Source organism: Muntiacus reevesi, chromosome 22 (genome assembly GCF_963930625.1).
Source record: "Muntiacus reevesi chromosome 22, mMunRee1.1, whole genome shotgun sequence".
NCBI classification, from domain to species: Eukaryota; Metazoa; Chordata; class Mammalia; order Artiodactyla; family Cervidae; genus Muntiacus; species Muntiacus reevesi.
In genome coordinates this window covers 2,306,680-2,324,869 of record NC_089270.1, presented here as the reverse complement: position 1 = coordinate 2,324,869, position 18,190 = coordinate 2,306,680, and the positions used below count along the sequence as shown (strand labels likewise).

The 18,190-nt window shown below is 53.7% G+C and overlaps 1 pseudogene; it reads left to right on the top strand.

Annotated features, from left to right (window-relative positions):
* The first annotated feature begins 2,078 nt into the window (after positions 1-2,078).
* Positions 2,079-3,632, top strand: LOC136153068 (solute carrier family 2, facilitated glucose transporter member 5 pseudogene; annotated as a pseudogene).
* Positions 3,633-18,190: the final 14,558 nt, after the last annotated feature.

Below are 18,190 nucleotides of genomic sequence, written 5' to 3'. Positions count from 1 at the left end.
AAAAGAAAGAAAAGAAACTACAACCCAGCAAGCAGAGGGAAGGAGGAAAGGACTAAAACTGTGTCAAAAACTCGTATCAGGATTTCTGCTTCTTTTTTTTTAACAACACTGCAATGTCTTACTACTTTTGAGAGATATCAGAAAACAAAATAACAAAGGAGAGTATAGAATTAAAAGATAAGGAAGGGCACAGATTGAAAAAAATACAGAAAGCCGCTTTAGTCAAGAAAAATTGAGTTTATAGCAAAAGCACACTCAATGTGAACACGGGGATCATTTTTACATTGTTCAAATATGCAAATAAAGATAGAGAAAGATGGTAAGAAACATTTGTGAGCTGACCGAGACAGCAAGAAAACAACAAAGGAAAAAGAAAATGATTATCCACGCAGGGAGACAGGATGAGGTGCGCTCTGTGGGCCGGATAAACAGGGTGGCAGGGCGGAGACGGGCCAGCAGGTGGGTGAGGCAGGCACCCTTCAGGACGTACGCTCATATTCCTGCGGACCCCACGTGGATCTCAATCTGTGCTGGAAACAAAAGATTTATACAGCTTTTGTCTTCTTATCAGCGTGTGACAAAGCTACAAATAATAAAAGTTTAAGCAGAAAAATCAACCACTTAGAAATGTAAAAGTTTTGGAGCAAGACGGATATGAAATACTGTATTGTTTATAATAAAATAAATATAAGGGTACTAAGGATCGAAACATATGAGACAGAGCCAAAACTGTCAGCAGGCATAAATCCATAGCTGCAAGAGCTAATGCAATTTTTAAAAGACTAGAGAAATATGCTTGGCGTTCAACTTGGGAGTTTGAAAAATATTCCTGATTTAAAAGGCTGTTTGGCCAGCAGCCCTTGACAGACCCCGAGACTTCCTGCTGGAGAGAAGGCCATCCACGGACAGAGCCACACGCACAGAACCGCCGGCTCCTGCATCAGACGAGTGACCCACGCTGGGGACACTGGGGAGAGTCATCGCAGGACCGCCCCTCACCTGCGCCCCCTCCATCAGGCGACCCTGTGTCTGGCTCCAGGTGGGACCCCAGCATCCTTCTACCATGCCACAGTGCCTTTTGGGGTGACAGTCACACTCCCCCCTTCCTTCTGCACCACCTAAACCCATCACCGCCTTTCAATGTGGCCCAAGAAACTTGTACCCAGCTTGATGGGCTGAAAAAAGAAAGAAAGTGAAAGTCACTCAGTCACATCCGACTCTGTGACCCCATGGACTATACAGTTCTGGGATTCTCCAGACCAGGATACTGGAGTGGGTATCCGTTCCCTTCTCCAGGGGATCTTCCCAACCCAGGGATCGAACCCAGATCTCATGCATTGCAGGCAGCTTCTTTACCAGCTGAGTCACCAGGGCTGATGGGCTGAATGTGTCCCAAATCGATGTATTGACACCCTAACACCTGGGAACTTGGAACGTGACTATGCTCAGAGAGAGGAGTTTTAAAGAGGGGATTGAAGTAAAATGAGGTCATTGGGGTGGGTCCTAATCTAATTCAATTACTGCCTTTATCAGATTAGGACACAGACACGCACAAACGGACCCAGAGAAAGGATGCCTTTCTACAAGCCAGGGAGAGACGCCCCAGAAGAAACCAACGTGTCCACATCTTGATCCCAGACTCCCAGCCTCCAGGATGGTGAGCAGATAAATTTCTACTGTTTGGGCCTCCCAGGTAGCAGTACTTTGTTACTTAGCCTGAGCTGACTAGGACAACAGCCCAGGAAGCGACAGGCCTCGGGTGTGCAGGAGGACGCCAGCATCATCCCTCAGGTGCACCTGATGGGACTGCATGTCACCCAGGCGAGTTCCGCCCCCTCGATGGAATTCACAGCCCAGGGGCCCACCCTCCGAGGGGCTGTCTGCCCTCAAACACAGCAGCCTGGTGCTTCCCCACAGAGACAAAGGATGATCGGATCAACCTCCCACATTTTCATCCTGTGAGCTTTGTTAGATGAACCGAGAGAACTCTGACAAACGGCAATAAAGCACAAAACCACAGAAAGGGCACACAGTGCCACACTCAGTGCTCCGACCCTGCAACAGACCACCACTGACCCATGGCTTCGTCGAAGACTCCTGGACACTCACAGATCTTTGGTCTTCGGAGTCTCCTGGCAAACGAAGAAGGCTGGCCCATCTTCCTCAGATTGACTGGGATCCCCGCTGTGCTGCAGCTCCTCTTCCTGCCTTTCTTCCCTGAGAGCCCCAGGTACCTGCTGATTCAGAAGAAAGATGAAGCAGCTGCCAAAAACGCTCTGAGGAGGCTTCGTGGCTGGCACGACGTGGACGCAGAGATAGAGGAGATCCTGGAGGAGGACAAGACTGAGAAGGCTGCAGGCTTCATCTCTGTGCTGAAGCTATTCAAGATGAGGTCCCTGCGGTGGCAGGTCATCTCCATCATCGTTCTCATGGCTGGCCAGCAGCTCTCCGGAGTGAACGCGATCTACTACTATGCAGACCAGATTTACCTGAGCGCAGGAGTGAATGAGGACAATGTCCAATATGTGACGGCGGGCACAGGTGCTGTCAACGTGCTGATAACTGTCTGTGCCATTTTCATAGTGGAACTGATGGGGAGGAGATTCCTGCTCCTCCTGGGCTTCTCTATCTGTTTCACCGCCTGCAGCGTGCTGACCGGTGCCTTGGTTCTGCAGGACAAGATATCCTGGATGCCCTACGTCAGCATCGCCTGTGTCATCTCCTACGTCATAGGGCATGCCCTTGGGCCCAGTCCCATCCCCGCACTGCTCGTCACCGAGATCTTCCTGCAGTCTTCCCGGCCAGCTGCCTACATGGTGGCGGGTACTGTTCACTGGCTCTCCAACTTCACTGTGGGCTTGGTCTTCCCATTCATCCAAGTGGGCCTCGGAGCTTACAGCTTCGTCATTTTTGCTCTGATATGTCTTATCACCACCATCTACGTCTTCCTGATCATCCCTGAAACCAAGTCCAAGACCTTCATAGAAATCAATCAGATCTTCCTCAAGATGAACAAAGTGCCAGGGGTGCACCCAGAGAAGGAGGAGCTAAAGGAGTTCCCACCCTCGACTACAAGGCAGTAACTTGAGAGGAGGAGCCCATCAGTAGGATCTATGTAAAACTTCTCTCCTGGGCTATGAATCCAGAATAAGGACAAGTCTGGTGTGGAATGCAGGCACTGCTGGGACTGTCCAAAGGGCTTCTGTGCAGTTCTTAAAGCCAGGCTGTCTCTTTCCAGATTGACCCACCACCAACCCTGAGGCATGGTGGACAGCTGTCCCTCAACCGTGCTGGTTCAGCCATTAAGTGGCTCCTGGTAACACCAGCTCCTATCACAAAAATCGTTACCATGATGTCAAGACAGAAGGAATCAAATGTGGCCAAAGAAGCTATCTCTCCTCCAATCCCATTGTCTTCCAGGAGCGACGGGCATGTATTCAGAGTGGAATCCCTCCTCTCATCAGATCCATCTCCAGAAACCCTAGTCTTAGAAAGTGTGATGTCACAAATAATGTCTAGGAGTCTGGGAAGCAGGTCCCCATGGAGACTTTAACCAAGTCAGAGATTACTGATCCCAAATTATATTATGACAGGACCATGGCATTGCCTCTGTATACTCAATAAAACAAATATGATCACTTTTCAAAAAAAAAAAAAAAAAAAAACACAGAAAGAAGACATGGAATGAAAAGAAGTAAGAGTGGGGCCAGCCTGGAGCCAGCATCAGGATGACCGAGACGGGCAGAAAGGCAGACACAGCAGAAACACTTCTTGAAGAAGACATGGCATGAGCTAAAACTGAGGACACGGACCAAATAAATAATACACAGCGTACAGACTGCTAAGAGGCTCTGGGTTTCCTTCCTCACCAGGGACCCGTGGGTCCTTGCAACTCACAGATGCCTCCATGAGACCCAAGCAGTCCACTGGGAAGGACCTCAGGTGTGCGGGAGGATGCCAGCATCATCCTGGAGTGCGCATCACCCAGGTGAGTTCCGCCTGCTCGTGGGAATTCACCACCCAGGGGCCCACTCTCCGAGGGGCTGTCTGCCCTCAAACACAGCAGCTTGGGTGCTTCCCCACCTGCAGACCAATTACAGAAAATCCGAAGGAAAACCACACAGAATGAAGACCGGGAAAGACACTGGAATGCCTGGCAGAGGCTGTGGTGAAGCAGAAAGTGAATCTGGGAGATTATCGGCCCATTCTCCCGCCCTGCGACTCCACCGTGAGGACAGATCCCCTTCTTTCTGCCGCATCCTCTTCCCCAGCTCACCCAGCCATCGGGCACCTCTTGACAGGTTGCTCCGCCCCAGGAGGAGGTCAGGGACCAGAGAGAGAAAACCGGGACACGCTTGCAAATCCAAGCCGGACAGACCATGAACGCCTGCCTTCCAAGACTTAGTGTTGGCGGAGAGGCAGAAGATGACGCACATAGTAAATACGCTGGATCCTTACAGGTTAAATTCTGGGCGAGTACCACGCCCAAGGGCAGTGCTGGAGCTGCAGGACAGAGGGCATCCAGGAAGCCTGCCTGGGGGAGGCATTGCTTGAGTTGAGTCTTGAAGACTGAGCAAGAAGGCCCGGGATGGATGACTGCTCATGCCTGGGGAGGTGAGGAGGGGTCGTGCAGCCACTTCCGGGCAGAGTGAAGAGCTAGGGCAGGTCACCCAGGCTGGGCAGGAAGAGCAGGCAGAGACCCATCAGTGTTGCTGATTTCCAGTCTGCCCGCCTAACGGGCCACCACTGCCATCCACCCGCCCCTGCAGGCCCTCCAGGACTTGCTGGTCATCACCCCTGTGGGTGCTGGCGGGGGTGCTAGGCTGACCGCCCGGGGGGGCTGCCATTCTCCACTCCCGCTGCGTGCCCCCGGCACCCAGCCTGCTACCGGCAGGCCTCCCACCGAAGTCTCACCCCCACTGCAGCCCCGTGCCTCCTGCCTGGGTTCTCCTGCATCCTCGCTGGGGTGGGCCAGGTGTGCTTGCCTTTCTTCTTGGAAATCACTGCATTCCTTGAATCTGCAGATTCAAGCATTCCATTAGTCTGCAAACACTGGCCGATATCTCTATAAATACTGCTTCTGCTGCATTCTTTCTGCTTCCCTCCCCACCCCCCGCCCCACCCGCCCACCCGTGTCTGCTGGAGGCCGTCACGCACATGTCAGCCTGGCCGTGCCTGCATGCATGCTAAGTCGCTTCAGTCATGTCTGACTCTGCAGCCCTATGGACTGTAGCCCACCAGACTCCTCTGCCAATGGATTTCTCCAGGCAGGAATACTGGAGTGAGTTGCCATGCCCTCCTCCAGGGGATCTTTCCGGCCCAGGGATCGAACCCATGTCTCCTGCGTCTCCAACACTGGCAGGCGGGCTCTTTACCACCAGCACCCCCTGGGAAGCCCCATCAGCCTGTTCACCCCCCTGCGTCCCCATCCAGCGAGTCCTGCGTGCTTGGGGTTCTGGTGGCCCCAGCGGCCACTCAGCGCCTTCTAACAAACGGTATTTGTTTTGCTGTGGTCTTCATCTGGCTTTCCCATTCTCAGCAGGAGGCAATGATCCAAGAACATTTTTAATTAAAGCCCCAAACCTGGCCCAGCCAGAAACAAAGCGAGCTGCCAAGCGGCAGGGATGGTCAGCCCAGCTCAAGGGCCAAACGCGCTGAGTTTCCGCGGACGCCGGGACCCGCGCCAGCCAGCACGATTTGCCCACCACTCCTTTCTCACCTGGACACGCAGCCTGGAAATGGATCGGCCCCCTGCTCACCGAGATTCTGCCTGGGCCCAGAGCCCACTCTTCCATCTAGCAGGCAGGTTCCAGAGTAGGAACCGAGGGAGGGGCTGACGGACTCAGGAAGTCGGGGGGCGGGCGACGCCTTTTGGGTGAACGGGGCAAGGAAGGGGATGCGTGGAGTGAGGGGAGGAGAGTGTCCACCTCGCCATGACCCTGGCAGGGGGGGACCCTTGCCGAGACAGGTGGCAAGTGTCCAAGGTCCTCAACAGGGAGAAGGGGTACAGCTCAGCACCCCGGGAGCTCCGTGCGTGGCAACACAAGCAAACCCTCCAGACTCAAGGAAAAGCACCTGTTTCCTCCCGTCTCACCCAGTCAGTCACACCAGACACCGTGCGTTTGCTGTGGTTGTTCAGTCGCTCAGTCGTGTCTGACTCTTTGCGACCCCGTGGACTGCAGCACGCCAGGCCTCCCTGTTCTTCACTATCTCCTGGAGTTTGCTCACACTCATGTTCATGGAGTTGGTGATGCCATCCAACCATCTCATCCTCTATTGTCCCCTTCTCCTCCTGCCCTCAGTCTTTCCTAGCACCAGGGCCTTTTCCAATGAATCAGTTCTTTGCATCAGGTGGCCAAAGTATTGGGGTTTCAGTCCTTCCAATGAATATCCAAGGTTGATTTCCTTTAGGATGGTCTGGTTTGATCTCCTTGCAGTCCCAGGGACTCTCAAGAGTCTTCTCCAACACCACAGTTCGAAATCATCAATTCTTCGGCGCTCAGCCTTCTTTATGGTTCAACTCTCACATCCATCTGTGAGTACTGGAAAAACCCAAATCAGTCAAACCAGTGACTGTGCATTTAATCTTATTGAAAGTGAGACCCAAGGTCAAATGGGATTGAGTGGAGAAAATCTGGAGCCCAGTCCCCACCTTCATGGCGAGACCCCTGCCCCCAGGTGTCAGAGAGGTGGACCACCCCTGACCTCGTTCGTTCTCAGCGACCCAGGTTTGAGCTCCCAGCACCCCCGTGATGGCTGCATGTAGATCCCGGGGCTGGGTTGGCCACAGTCACTGCCCTTGGCAATGATTCCAACACAGCTGGTTGTTTGTGGTTTAGCACAAAAACCCTGTTTCAGACGAAGCTGTCATGAGCAGTGTGACCCCAAGAGGGAAGGTGTTGTTGTTCAGTCACTCAGTCGTGTCCGACTCTGCGACCCCGTGGACCGCAGCACACCAGGCTTCCCTGTCCATCACCAACTCCCGGAGCTTGCTCAAACTCATGTCCATTGAGTTGGTGATGCCATCCAACCATCTCACCCTCTGTCGTCCCCTTCTCCTCCTGCCTTCAGTCTTTCCCAGCATCAGGGTCTTTTTCAATGAGTTGGCTTTTCAAGAGCTGGTGTTTATTCACGGCCCTCTCACGGATGTTGCTTCCTTTCTTCTCTAATCTGTAGCAGCATCTGTTTTCTGAGAAAGTCAGTCCAGGTATGACGGCCTCGGGCTCTTTCCTGGGAGCTCTGCTGAGGCCGCACAATCCCCTTGAGGAAGCAGTCCAGGGACAGGCGGGGGAATTCACAGCCCCTGAGGAGCTTCAGGGCCCCAGGGAACGGTGCCTCCTCTGGGGAATGATGCGGTTTTCCTCTCAGACTGCTTGCAATCAATTCCTGGCTCTTCAAGGAACACAGAGGGAATTCCCTGGGGGTCTAGTGGTTACAACTCTGAGCTTTCACTGCAGGTGTGGGTGTGACCCCTGGTCGAGGAACTAAGATCCCACAAGCCATGCCCTCCTCCTCCCGCTCCTGCACTGAACAACTGGGGAGAAGAGAGCCTTGGTCTCAAGTAATCCAGCCGGCTGGAGCTCTGGCCGCACGGGCGGGGAGGGGGTGGAGAGTGGAGCGAGGGGTAATCACTGAACATTTCTGGACAGTGGTGGCCGTGGGCACAAGGGTGGGGCCCGGTGTGCAGGCTGCCTGGGGAAGATGGGGCTGAGGTCTCAGGGGCTTCCAAACTGGCTGGCATACTGAGTGCAGCACTTTCATAGCAGCATCTTTCAGGATTTGAAATAGCTCAGCTGGAATTCCATCACCTCCTATAGCTTTGTTCATAGTGATGCTTCCTAAGGCCCACTTGACTTCACATTCCAGGATGTCCAGCTCTAGGCGAGTGATCACACCGTTGTGATTATCTGGGTCATGAAGATCTTTATGCATTCATGACCCAGGCTCTGGAGACGCTCCCAGTCCATGGGGTCACAAAGAGTCGGACACGACTGAGTGACTGAACTGAACTCAGAGGCCTTGTCAAATTCAGCAGGTGCCGCCTGGTGACGCCCTCCTTGGCGGACAAGCGCGGCCCTACTGTCGGCTGATCAAGGCTGGGCTTGAGCTGGGAGGCCAGATCCGAGCCGCCCCGTGGGTCTGGGCCTGCTCCACGTGTTCCCCATCCCCCCGAGGTCCGGTGGCCTGGCCGGAACGCCCTTCCCAGGACAGCGACCGAGAAACCGGGGGGAGAGGAGAAAAGCCGCCCTCCCAATCCCAGCCTCAGACGGCACGGGGTCTCTTCCATCCAGGCTCGAGGCCCGTCAGGGGCCGCCCCTCAGGGTCCCAGACGCCCGCTCCCCCTTCCATCAGGAAAGCAGTCTGGTGGCAAAGGGCTTGGACGCAGGACAGAGTGAAGAGCTGTGGCCAAGGATGCCATCTGCCGTTGTGGCTGAAGAACCTGGCCCCGGTCCTAGGGTGATAAGGAGCTGTCAGCAAGTGACCCAGAGCGAGGGCAGTGGAGTATCGGAGTGAGGGGTGACTCAGGGGTGACCGCAGGTCATCACGCAGAGGACAGATGACCAAGGCCTGACTCGGGCCGGCCGGGGGAGGGTGAGAGATGAGAACAAAGCTTGGAAGGAAACCCTCTGACCCCAGGGGCCCCTGGGGGCCCAGGACTGAAGGAGCAGGTGTCGGAGGATGCGGCCTGGCTTCCGGCTGTGAAACTGCCAGCCAGGGGACCAGACACTGACCAGAGGGATGAATCCAGCTGTGTGACCCCAACGATGAGGGGCTGGATCTGTGACGGAGACTCGGTGTGGTGGGGGGAGGGGAGGATCTCCAGCAGAGCCGCCCCCACCCCCAGGGACCAGGCAGGGGCCCTCTGCCATGGACCCCAGTCCCTCGGCGCTCTGCAATCCAGCAGGACCCTGGCCCGGGTGGACTGCGGGAGGGCTTGTCTGCCGCCCCCTCCGGGGCTCAGACGTCTGACCCTCCAGAGCATGGGCTCCCCCACGAGCCCGAAATCTGTGCCCCCCCGGCTGCAGGCCGGAACGGGGTCCGCTAAGACGGCCCGCGCTCATCTCCCTCGCAGGAGTGAGAAGCAGCTAGTTGCCATGGCAACTGGCAGGCCAGCCTCCCTCACCACCTGACCCGGGCCCACAAGCGAGGGCCCAGGTGGGGTGGGCAGGACACCCTCCTGACCACCTGACCCCCAGAGCGTCCGCTGAGATCATCTGTTCCTCCACAGCCCCGCCGGGGGCTCTAAGCCAAAGAGCCTAAGGGGGGGACAGCAGAGAACACCCCCAGGTCAGGCCAGGCCATGTCCGCAATGGGTCCATCACACACTCAGAGTGATGCCCTGGGGACTGCTGGCCCAGGTCCTGACCTCTGAAACCTTTCCCCTCCTGCTGAGGAGAAACAAACACACAGACACACACATAGGCACACACACACACACACTCAGGCACACACACACACTCACGGAGCTCTCAGCCCCCTTGCCCAGGTCCCCTTGACAGAGATGGGGAAACAGCGCCCGCGGCCCTGGGCAGGGGGAGGGGAGCGGGCACTTGGCAGGCCATGGCCGGGGGGGCCACCCCAGCGTGTGCACAGAGGGAGGAGGCTCCTCCGCGTCCAGTGAGGTCAGATGGCCTCTGCCACGGCCCCCACCCCTCACAGAGCGTCTCGCCATCTGCACACGCGCTTGCTGCCAGCTCTGCCACCCTGGCCTGCACTGGGCCTGCCTGCCCTCAGCAGCCACCTTCTCCAGGGAGGCTCTGACTCCATCCTGGTGCCGCCCACAGCCCTCCGTGGCTCCCACTGCCCTCAGGACCGAACCCGGGCCTGACTGCCCACCTGAAAAGTCTCTGCTGCTGGGCCGGGCCTGGCTGTGCCCTCCCTGCCACAGTTAAAGTCAGTTCAGTTCAGTCGCTCAGTCGTGTCCGACTCTCTGCGACCCCATAGACTGCAACACACCAGGCTTCCCTGTCCATCACCAAATCCCAGGGCTTGCTCAAACTCATGTCCATTGAGTCAGTGATGGCATCCAACCGTCTCATCCTCTGTCGTCCCCTTCTCCTCCCGCCCTCAATTTTTCCCAGCATCAGGGTCTTTTCCAGTGAGTCAGTGCTTCACATCAGGTGTCCAAAGCATTGGAGTTTCAGCTTCAGCATCAGTCCTTCCAATGAATATTCAGGAGTGATCTTCCTTAGGATGGACTGGTTGGATCTCCTTGCAGTCCAAGGGACTGTCAAGAGTCTTCTCCAACACCGCAGTTCAAAAGCATCAATTCTTTGGCGTTCAGCTTTCTTTATAATCCAACTCTCACATCCATACATGACCACTGGAAAAACCATAGCCTTGACTAGACGGACCTTTGTTGGCAAAATGTCTGCTTTTTAATATGCTGTCTAGGTTTGTCATAGCTTTTCTTCCAAGGAGTAAGCGTCTTTTAATTTCATGGCTACAGTCACCATCTGCAGCGATTTTGGAGCCCAAGAAAAGAAAGTCTGTCGCTGTCTCCTTTGTTTCCTCATCTATTTTCCATGAAGTGATGGGACTGGATGCCATGATCTTAGTTTTCTGAATGTTGAGTCTAAGCCAGCTTTTTCACCCTCCTCTTTCACTTTCATCAAGAGGCTCTTTAGTTCTTCTTCACTTTCTGCCATTAGGGTGGTGTCATCTGCATATCTGAGGTTATTGAAAGGTCGTTGCTGAAGACGCGGGATTCTTGGCCTCTGGAGGAGACGAATTCAATCCGGAACCAGAGACGAGGCTAGATCGCTCAGAGCTTTTGTGTAATAAAGTATATTTACTTTATTTATTTAATATTTAATATTTAATATATATTAAAGTATAAAGGAGATAGAGAAGGCTTCTGACATAGGCATCAGAAGGGGGCAAAAGAGTACCCCCTTTGCTAGTATTAGCAATGGAGTTATATACTCTCCAATGAATCCAAAGAATGTCTGGAAGTTGTAAAGACCTCACCAGACCCACTCCCATAATTTACATTTTAAGATGACAGAGCTGGCCAGAAGGTCTGATCCAGAGACTGTCCTCAGGCAGGACACATTATTGTTATATAACCCTAAGGAATGTAGAGGAAAAAAAGTAAAAAAGTTTGTCCTTTCTTCCTTGGACATCCTAAGGAAGTCCATCCTAAGGAAAATCAGTCCTTGAATATCCCAGACCTCTCTCTCCTTGGGGACCCCTAGACTTCTTATCAACCTGCCTAGGAAATGACTCTCTCATTATTGATATTTCTTCGAGCAATCTTGATTCCAGCTTGTGCTTCATCCAGCCCAGCGTCTCTCATGACGTACTCTGCATATAAGTTAAATAAGCAGGGTGACAATATACAGCCTTGACCTACTCCTTTTCCTATTTGGAACCAGTCTGTTGTTCCATGTCCAATTCTAACTGTTGCTTCCTGACCTGCATACAGATTTCTCAGAAGGCAAGTCAGGTGGTCTGGTATTCCCATCTCTTTCAGAATTTTCCACAGTTTGTTGTGATCCATACAGTCAAAGGCTTTGGCATAGTAAATAAAGCAGAAATAGATGTTTTTCTGGAACTCTCTTGCTTTTTCAATGACCCAGCAGATGTTGGCAATTTGATCTCTGGTTCCTCTGCCTTTTCTAAAACCAGCTTGAACATCTGGAAGTTCACGGTTCACATACTGTTGAAGCCTGGCTTGGAGAATTTTGAGCGTTACTTTGCTAGTGTGTGAGATGAGTGCAATGTGCGGTAGTTTGAGCATTCTTTGGCATTGCCTTTCTTAGGGACTGGAATGAAAACTGCCCTTTTCCAGTCCTGTGGCCACTGCTGAGTTTTCCAAATTTGCTGGCATATTGAGTGCAGCACGTTCTCAGCATCATCTTTTAAGATTTGAAATAGCTCAACTGGAATTCTATCACCTCCACTAGCTTTGTTCGTAGTGATGCTCACTAAGGCCCACCTGACTTCGCATTCCAGGATGTCTGGCTCTAGGTGAGTGGTCACACCATTGTGGTTATCTGGGTCCTGAAGATCCTTATGCATTCATAGTCCAGGCTCTGGAGACACTCCCAGGTGCCCTCTGCCCTCTGGACGTGCCTGCTGCTGGCTAGGACCTGCCCGCTGCTGCCTGGGACCTGCCTTCCAGGGCCTTCGAGAAGAGAAACTCTCTCTGCCACTCATCTCTGCTCCCCCCCACCAGTCACCACACCTCAGCTCCCTCTAGATAACGCATTTTACAGAAGAAAGTGCCCTGTGGGCAGAGACCCCAGGGCTGAGGCTTTGAGCCGAGTGGACACGGGGAGCCGTGAGGCGGGAGCGCCCTGGGGAGTTGGAAGGATGAGCAGAAAGGCCGTGAGGCTGGGTGGGCAGAGAGTGGTGAGTGGCCGACGGGCCGTCGAGAGGATTCAGAGCAGGAGACGCAACAGGCAGCCTCAGAGTGCCCGGCCGAGAGCGGCAACCTTCCCCGTGCCAGGCACCGTCCTGGGCACACGTGCGTGCCCGCGCAGTGGTTTAACCCTCAGAGCAACCCGCTCAGGATGCCAGGCTGCAGATAAACAAGCACAGAGACAGGCAGTGGCCTGCCAGGGCCCCACGGCGGGTAAGCCCACACCCCTGCCCGCCCCACCTGGGTGTGTGTCCTGCGGCGGGGCCTCTCCTCCCCGCCCCCGCCCACGCCAGTCCCGTCCGGCCCGGGTCACGGACCGGCGCGCAGAACGCGGGGCGTCAGCGACCCTCCCGGAGCTAACAAAACGGAGGAGCCGCAGGCTTCCAAGGCCCTCAGATCATTGAACACGAACGTCCGCTGACTCCCCACCCACTCACTCACTCATTCATTCACTCACTCAGTCACTCACTCACTCATTCATTTCTCGTGCATCCACTCATTCATTCGCTCACTCATTAATCATTCATTCACTCATTCATCCATTCACTCTTTCATTTGGTCACTCATTCATTCATTCACTCACTCATTAGCTCATTCATTCACTCACTCATTCATTCATTCACTCATTCTTCTGCTCACTCATTCACTCATTCATTAGCTCACTCATTCATTCGCTCACTCATTAATCATTCATTCACTCATTCATCCATTCACTCTTTCATTTGGTCACTCATTCATTCATTCACTCACTCATTAGCTCATTCATTCACTCACTCATTCATTCATTCACTCATTCTTCTGCTCACTCATTCACTCATTCATTAGCTCACTCATTCATTCGTTCACTCATTAATCATTCATTCACTCATTCATCTGCTCACTCATTCATCCACTCACTCAGTCACTCACTCACTCAGTCATTCATTTCTCGTGCATTCACTCACTCATTCACTCACTCATTAATCATTCATTCACTCATTCATCCATTCAGTCATTCATCTGCTCACTCATTCATCCATTCAGTCATTCATTCACTCACTCATTTATTGAACGAATCCCACTAAGCCCCACCCGCTCCTCAAGCCCACACTGAGGACACAGACCCACCCACGGCTGGAGGGGTCCATGGATGCAGACAAGAACCACAGTGGGGAATGTGCACGAATGGCTGAGCGCGAGGAGACCCTTTCCTGGGCAGCAGCCAGAAGACACTCCATCATCGGGGGGGTGGCCACTTGCTCCCAGCCTTTAGGGCCGCCCTGTCCATCCCTGCTAGGATCTTCAGGGACATGAGACCCTGAGGTCTCCTGCCACCCCAAACCACCCTGTGTCCTGGGCCAGGAAGAGAAAGTGTCACCTGCCTGTGACCTAGAGGGGTGGCACAGAGCCGGCCTCCCGTCCAGGCTGGCCCAGACGCTCTGCTGACCACGGAGCTTCAGGAGGCCGGCAGACGGGCACGAGGCAGGGGCTGCCTGAGCCTGCCAGGCGCTCTGGCACACAGCGGCCGGCGGAGTTGCTCAGGCCAGACCTCAGGCGGGAGACTTGGAGTCTGGGGTCCCGAGAGCCAAGGTAGATTGAGGGCAGGAGAGGAAGTGACATGTCCTGGCCTTGGTCCAGCTGAGTGGACAAGAGCAGCCGAGAGGTGTGAGACAGGCCCCAGAGTCCAGAAGCAGCAGACGCCGAAGTGAGAGAGAGCCCCCGTCCCTCCCGCAGAAGAGCTGCTCTGTCCTGAATCCCGTCCCCGGGCTCACGTGCTGGCGTGTTAACCTCCAGTTCTTAGCACATGACTGTTTGGAGGTGATCGGGGTGGCCCTAACCCAACATGACCGACGTCCTTCTGGGAAGAGGAGGTCAGGATCTAGACACGCAGGGAGGGACAGGCCAGAGAAGGCGGCCATCTACACGCCAAGCAGAGAAGGCTCGGGAGGAGCCAACCCTGTCCACACCCTGACCTTGGATCCCCAGCTTTCAGGACCGTGAGAGATAAACGTCTGTGGTTGAAGTCACCCAGCCTGGGGTTCTTGGTTACCATGCCCAGAGCAGACTAACAAGGCCCCCAGAGAGAGTGGCCTGCATCCGAGTTTGGTTCTACTCAGCCCCGTGGCCTCCCAGATGCGTGGGCTCAGGCGTGGTACCACCTGGGAGTGGTTGCCGTAGTTACTGAGCCCCACAGCCACGCCCAGCATGTCATCCTTTGGCTCCGTCCAGCGCCTCTTAACAATGAGCAGCATGTATATAGTGGAATATTACTCGGCCATTAAAAAGAATGAAATCACGCCATTTGCAACAACATGGATTCGCCTAGGGAGAGGCCTACTGAGTGAAGTGAGCCAGACAGACAAGGAGAAATGTTGTCTAATATCCCTTATATGTGGAATCTAAAAAGAACTTACAAAACAGAAGGAGATGCGCAGACAGAAAACGGACTGCTGGTTGCCGGGGGGAGGGGACAATTAGGGACTTCAGGGAGGTCACATGCACACCGCTCTATTTAAAGTGGGTAACGGCCAAGGGCCTACGGTACAGCACGTGGAATCTGCTCAGGGTTATGTGCCAGGCTGGAAGGGACGGGGGGCTGGGGGAGAATGGATCCTCGTGTATGTGTGGCTGGTCTCCTGAAACTGCCACAACATTGTTAATCAGCTAAACCCCAATACAAAATAAAAAGCTTAAAGTCTGGGGGGGAAGCAGTGGGTACGTCTCTGCAGTTCACTCACAGGAACAGGCTCAGGGTGGCCGGCCGTGAGGGGGTGGGGAGCCAAGACCCCAGGACCCCTGCACATGGCTGACCCCTCCTGGGGTACAGGTGAGCATTCGGCAGACGGCGGGAAGCAGGGGGCCCAGGGCCCACCGTTTCACTCTGGGGAGCCTGGAGCCCAGTCCCTGTCTGGCTGGTGGAAGCTCAGAGTGCCCAGGAGGCCAGCCCTGCAGGGTCCTCCCAGGCCCTAGGCTTACGGAAAGACAGGGCTTGAGGAGAGCCCCCCAGGGATGGCGGCTGGTGACTGATGAAGCTCGGGGCTCCCGCAGAATATGCATTTGCAAGTTGATCTTCATCCTGGGAGGAGCAGAGGCGTGACTGGGTCAGAGCCTGGGCTGCCCGCGCACGTGTGCTCCGGGGTCCGCCCTGCTGCTGGTCTCGGGGCAGGGGCGGAGGCTCCCCTGCGCTACAGCCTGGTCTCCCGCGTCTTTTTACTGCTCACTTGTTGCCGATGAGCACACTGGGCCCGGAAAGGTTGTAGCTTGCCTGGGGTCACACCTCCCACGGAAAGAAGTGAAATTTGAACCCAGGGGTCTTTGATTTATGGACGTCCCTTTTACCCATGGATCCCACACACATACTCCCCGGCTCGTTCTCCCAGGTGTTTCCTCTAGTTGGAATGCCCCTCAAAGTTCTGGGCAGACAGGTCACCTCCTCCAGGAAGCCGTCCCTGACTTCTCCCCACCACAGCCAGCTCGGGTAGACTCCCCCTCTCCCGTGGCAGACAGCCTGTCATTAGCTCATGTGACGCATTCAGGGAAGAACCGCGTCCCTCTGCGGGTCTTCTCTCCATCGCCTGGTGCGCCAGCCCTACCGGATCCGCCCCAGTCTGAGTAATTTCCATCCGCGGGCAGCTATGAGTAAGCCTCCAGTATTTTCAGCCAAGCCCCTTTCATTAGCTCAGTGTTTGTTTGGGTTGTTTTTGCCCTTTTAAAGTAAAAATAGTTTATTTTTAACATACTGATGTTGTTGTTTTCTTTTAAAGAAGGTGCCAAAAAATGGCTGTTTCTTTTCTTGTCTCAGCCTCTCTGTGACTAGGCCTCCTCATCAGACACCCCGAGGCTCTGTCTGGGCCCTCCAAGTGTGTGGTTCCCCTGGATGTTCAGAGGGGAGGCACTCTGGGCTGGGAGGGCAGGGAACACGGAGATCTGCCTCTGGGGGACAAAACAGAGATGCAAAGGAAAGCCTAAGGACCCCTCCCCACCAAGACCAAGGCGTCTTTGGGCTTCAGAGAGATGGGATCGGACACAGACAGTTAGAGCCTCCTGTCACTCCTGGGAGCCAGCCGGCCATCCATCCTGGCTGGGCACTGGAGCCTGGGGAGACAGCCCCGTCCCCCGTCCACCACCGTCTGGAAACTCGTGGAGCAGAGAAGGCGACAGAATGAAAGGCGTGAGTGCTAATGCCTAGCAAAGGAAGGGGAATGGGGTTACAAAGAGGAGCTTGGAGGGCCTCCTGGAGGAGATGGCTCCTGAGCTGACCCTGAAGGATAAGCAGGAGTTCAGCAGATGAACAGGCACAGGAAAAATGCTACAGGAACACTTCAGCCCTTGAAGGTCTGGAGACAGTCACGGTTGGTAATGTCTGCCACTGGATCATAGAAAAACAAGAGAGTTTCAGGAAAACATCTACTTCTGCCTTATTGACTAAGCCAAAGCCTTTGACTGTATGGACCACAGCAAACTAAGGAAAATTCTTAAAGAGATGGGAATACCAGATCATCTGACCTGTCTCTTGAGAAATCTGTATGCAGGTCAAGAAGCAACAGTTGGAACTGGATATGGAACAACAGACTGTTTCCAAATTAGGAAAACGAGTACGTCAAGGCTATATATTGTCACCCTGCTTATTTGACTTATATGCAGAGTACATCATGAGAAATGTCAGACTGGATGAAGCACAAGCTGGAATCAAGATTGCCAGGAGAAATATCAACCTGAGATATGCAGATGATACCACCTTTATGGCATAAAGTAAAGAAGAACTAAAGAGCCGCTTGATGAAAGTGAAAGAGGAGAGTGAAAAAGTTGGCTTAAAGTTCAACATTCAGAAAACTAAGATCATGGCATTTGTTCCCATCACTTCATGGCAAATAGATGGGGAAACAATGGAGACTGTGACAGACTTTCTTTTCTTGGGCTCCAAAATCACTGCAGATGGTGACCGCAGCAATGAAATCAAGAGACGCTTGCTCCTTGGAAGAAAAGTTATGACCCACCTAGACAGCATATTAAAAAGCAGAGACATTACTTTGTCAAGAAGGGTCTGTCTAGTCAAAGCTATGATTTTTCCAGTAGTCATGTATGGATGTGAGAGTTGGGCCATAAAGAAAGCTGAGCGCCAAAGAATCGATGCTTTTGAACTGTGGTGTTGGAGAAGACTCTTGAGAGTCACTTGGGCTGCAAGGAGATCCAATCAGTCAATCCTGAAGGAAATCAGTCCTGAATATTCATTGGAAGGTCTGATGCTGAAGCTGAAACTCCAATGCTTTGGCCACCTGATGGGAAGAGCTGACTCATTGGAAAAGACCCTGATGCTGGGAGAGACTGAAGTCAGGAAGAGAAGGGGACGACAGAGGATGAGATGGCTAGATGGCATCATTGACTCGATGGGCATGAGTTTGTATAAGCTCCCATCTATTCCTTTCTCCCTTCTTCTTCCAGTGGCCTCCAGACTCTGAGGAGCTCCTGTCCTTTGGCCCCACCTTTTTTGGGGCACTCTTGCCTCTTGGCCTTTGGTTTCTGGGCATCTCTTTGCCTTTTGTTTTATTTGGAGTATGACTCCCGGATGGTGAAGTTCTGGTTTGGTTTGATTTGGTTGGCTTGAGTGTGCAGATATCTGGTTCAAACTGCTGGAGCTAATCTGGGAAGTGCTTCCTCTAAGTTTCCACACCCAACCTGGGAACTCCTTGTCAACCTATAGGTCTGATCCAACGATCAGAAAAACTGGCCTAAAAATATTAGATCTTCATTGACATAGGATAGGAAAATGGACTAACGTCCCCTTAGGGCCAGGACACTCTCCTATAGTCAGCAGCCTGGGGCTGACCAAGAACCCACCACTTA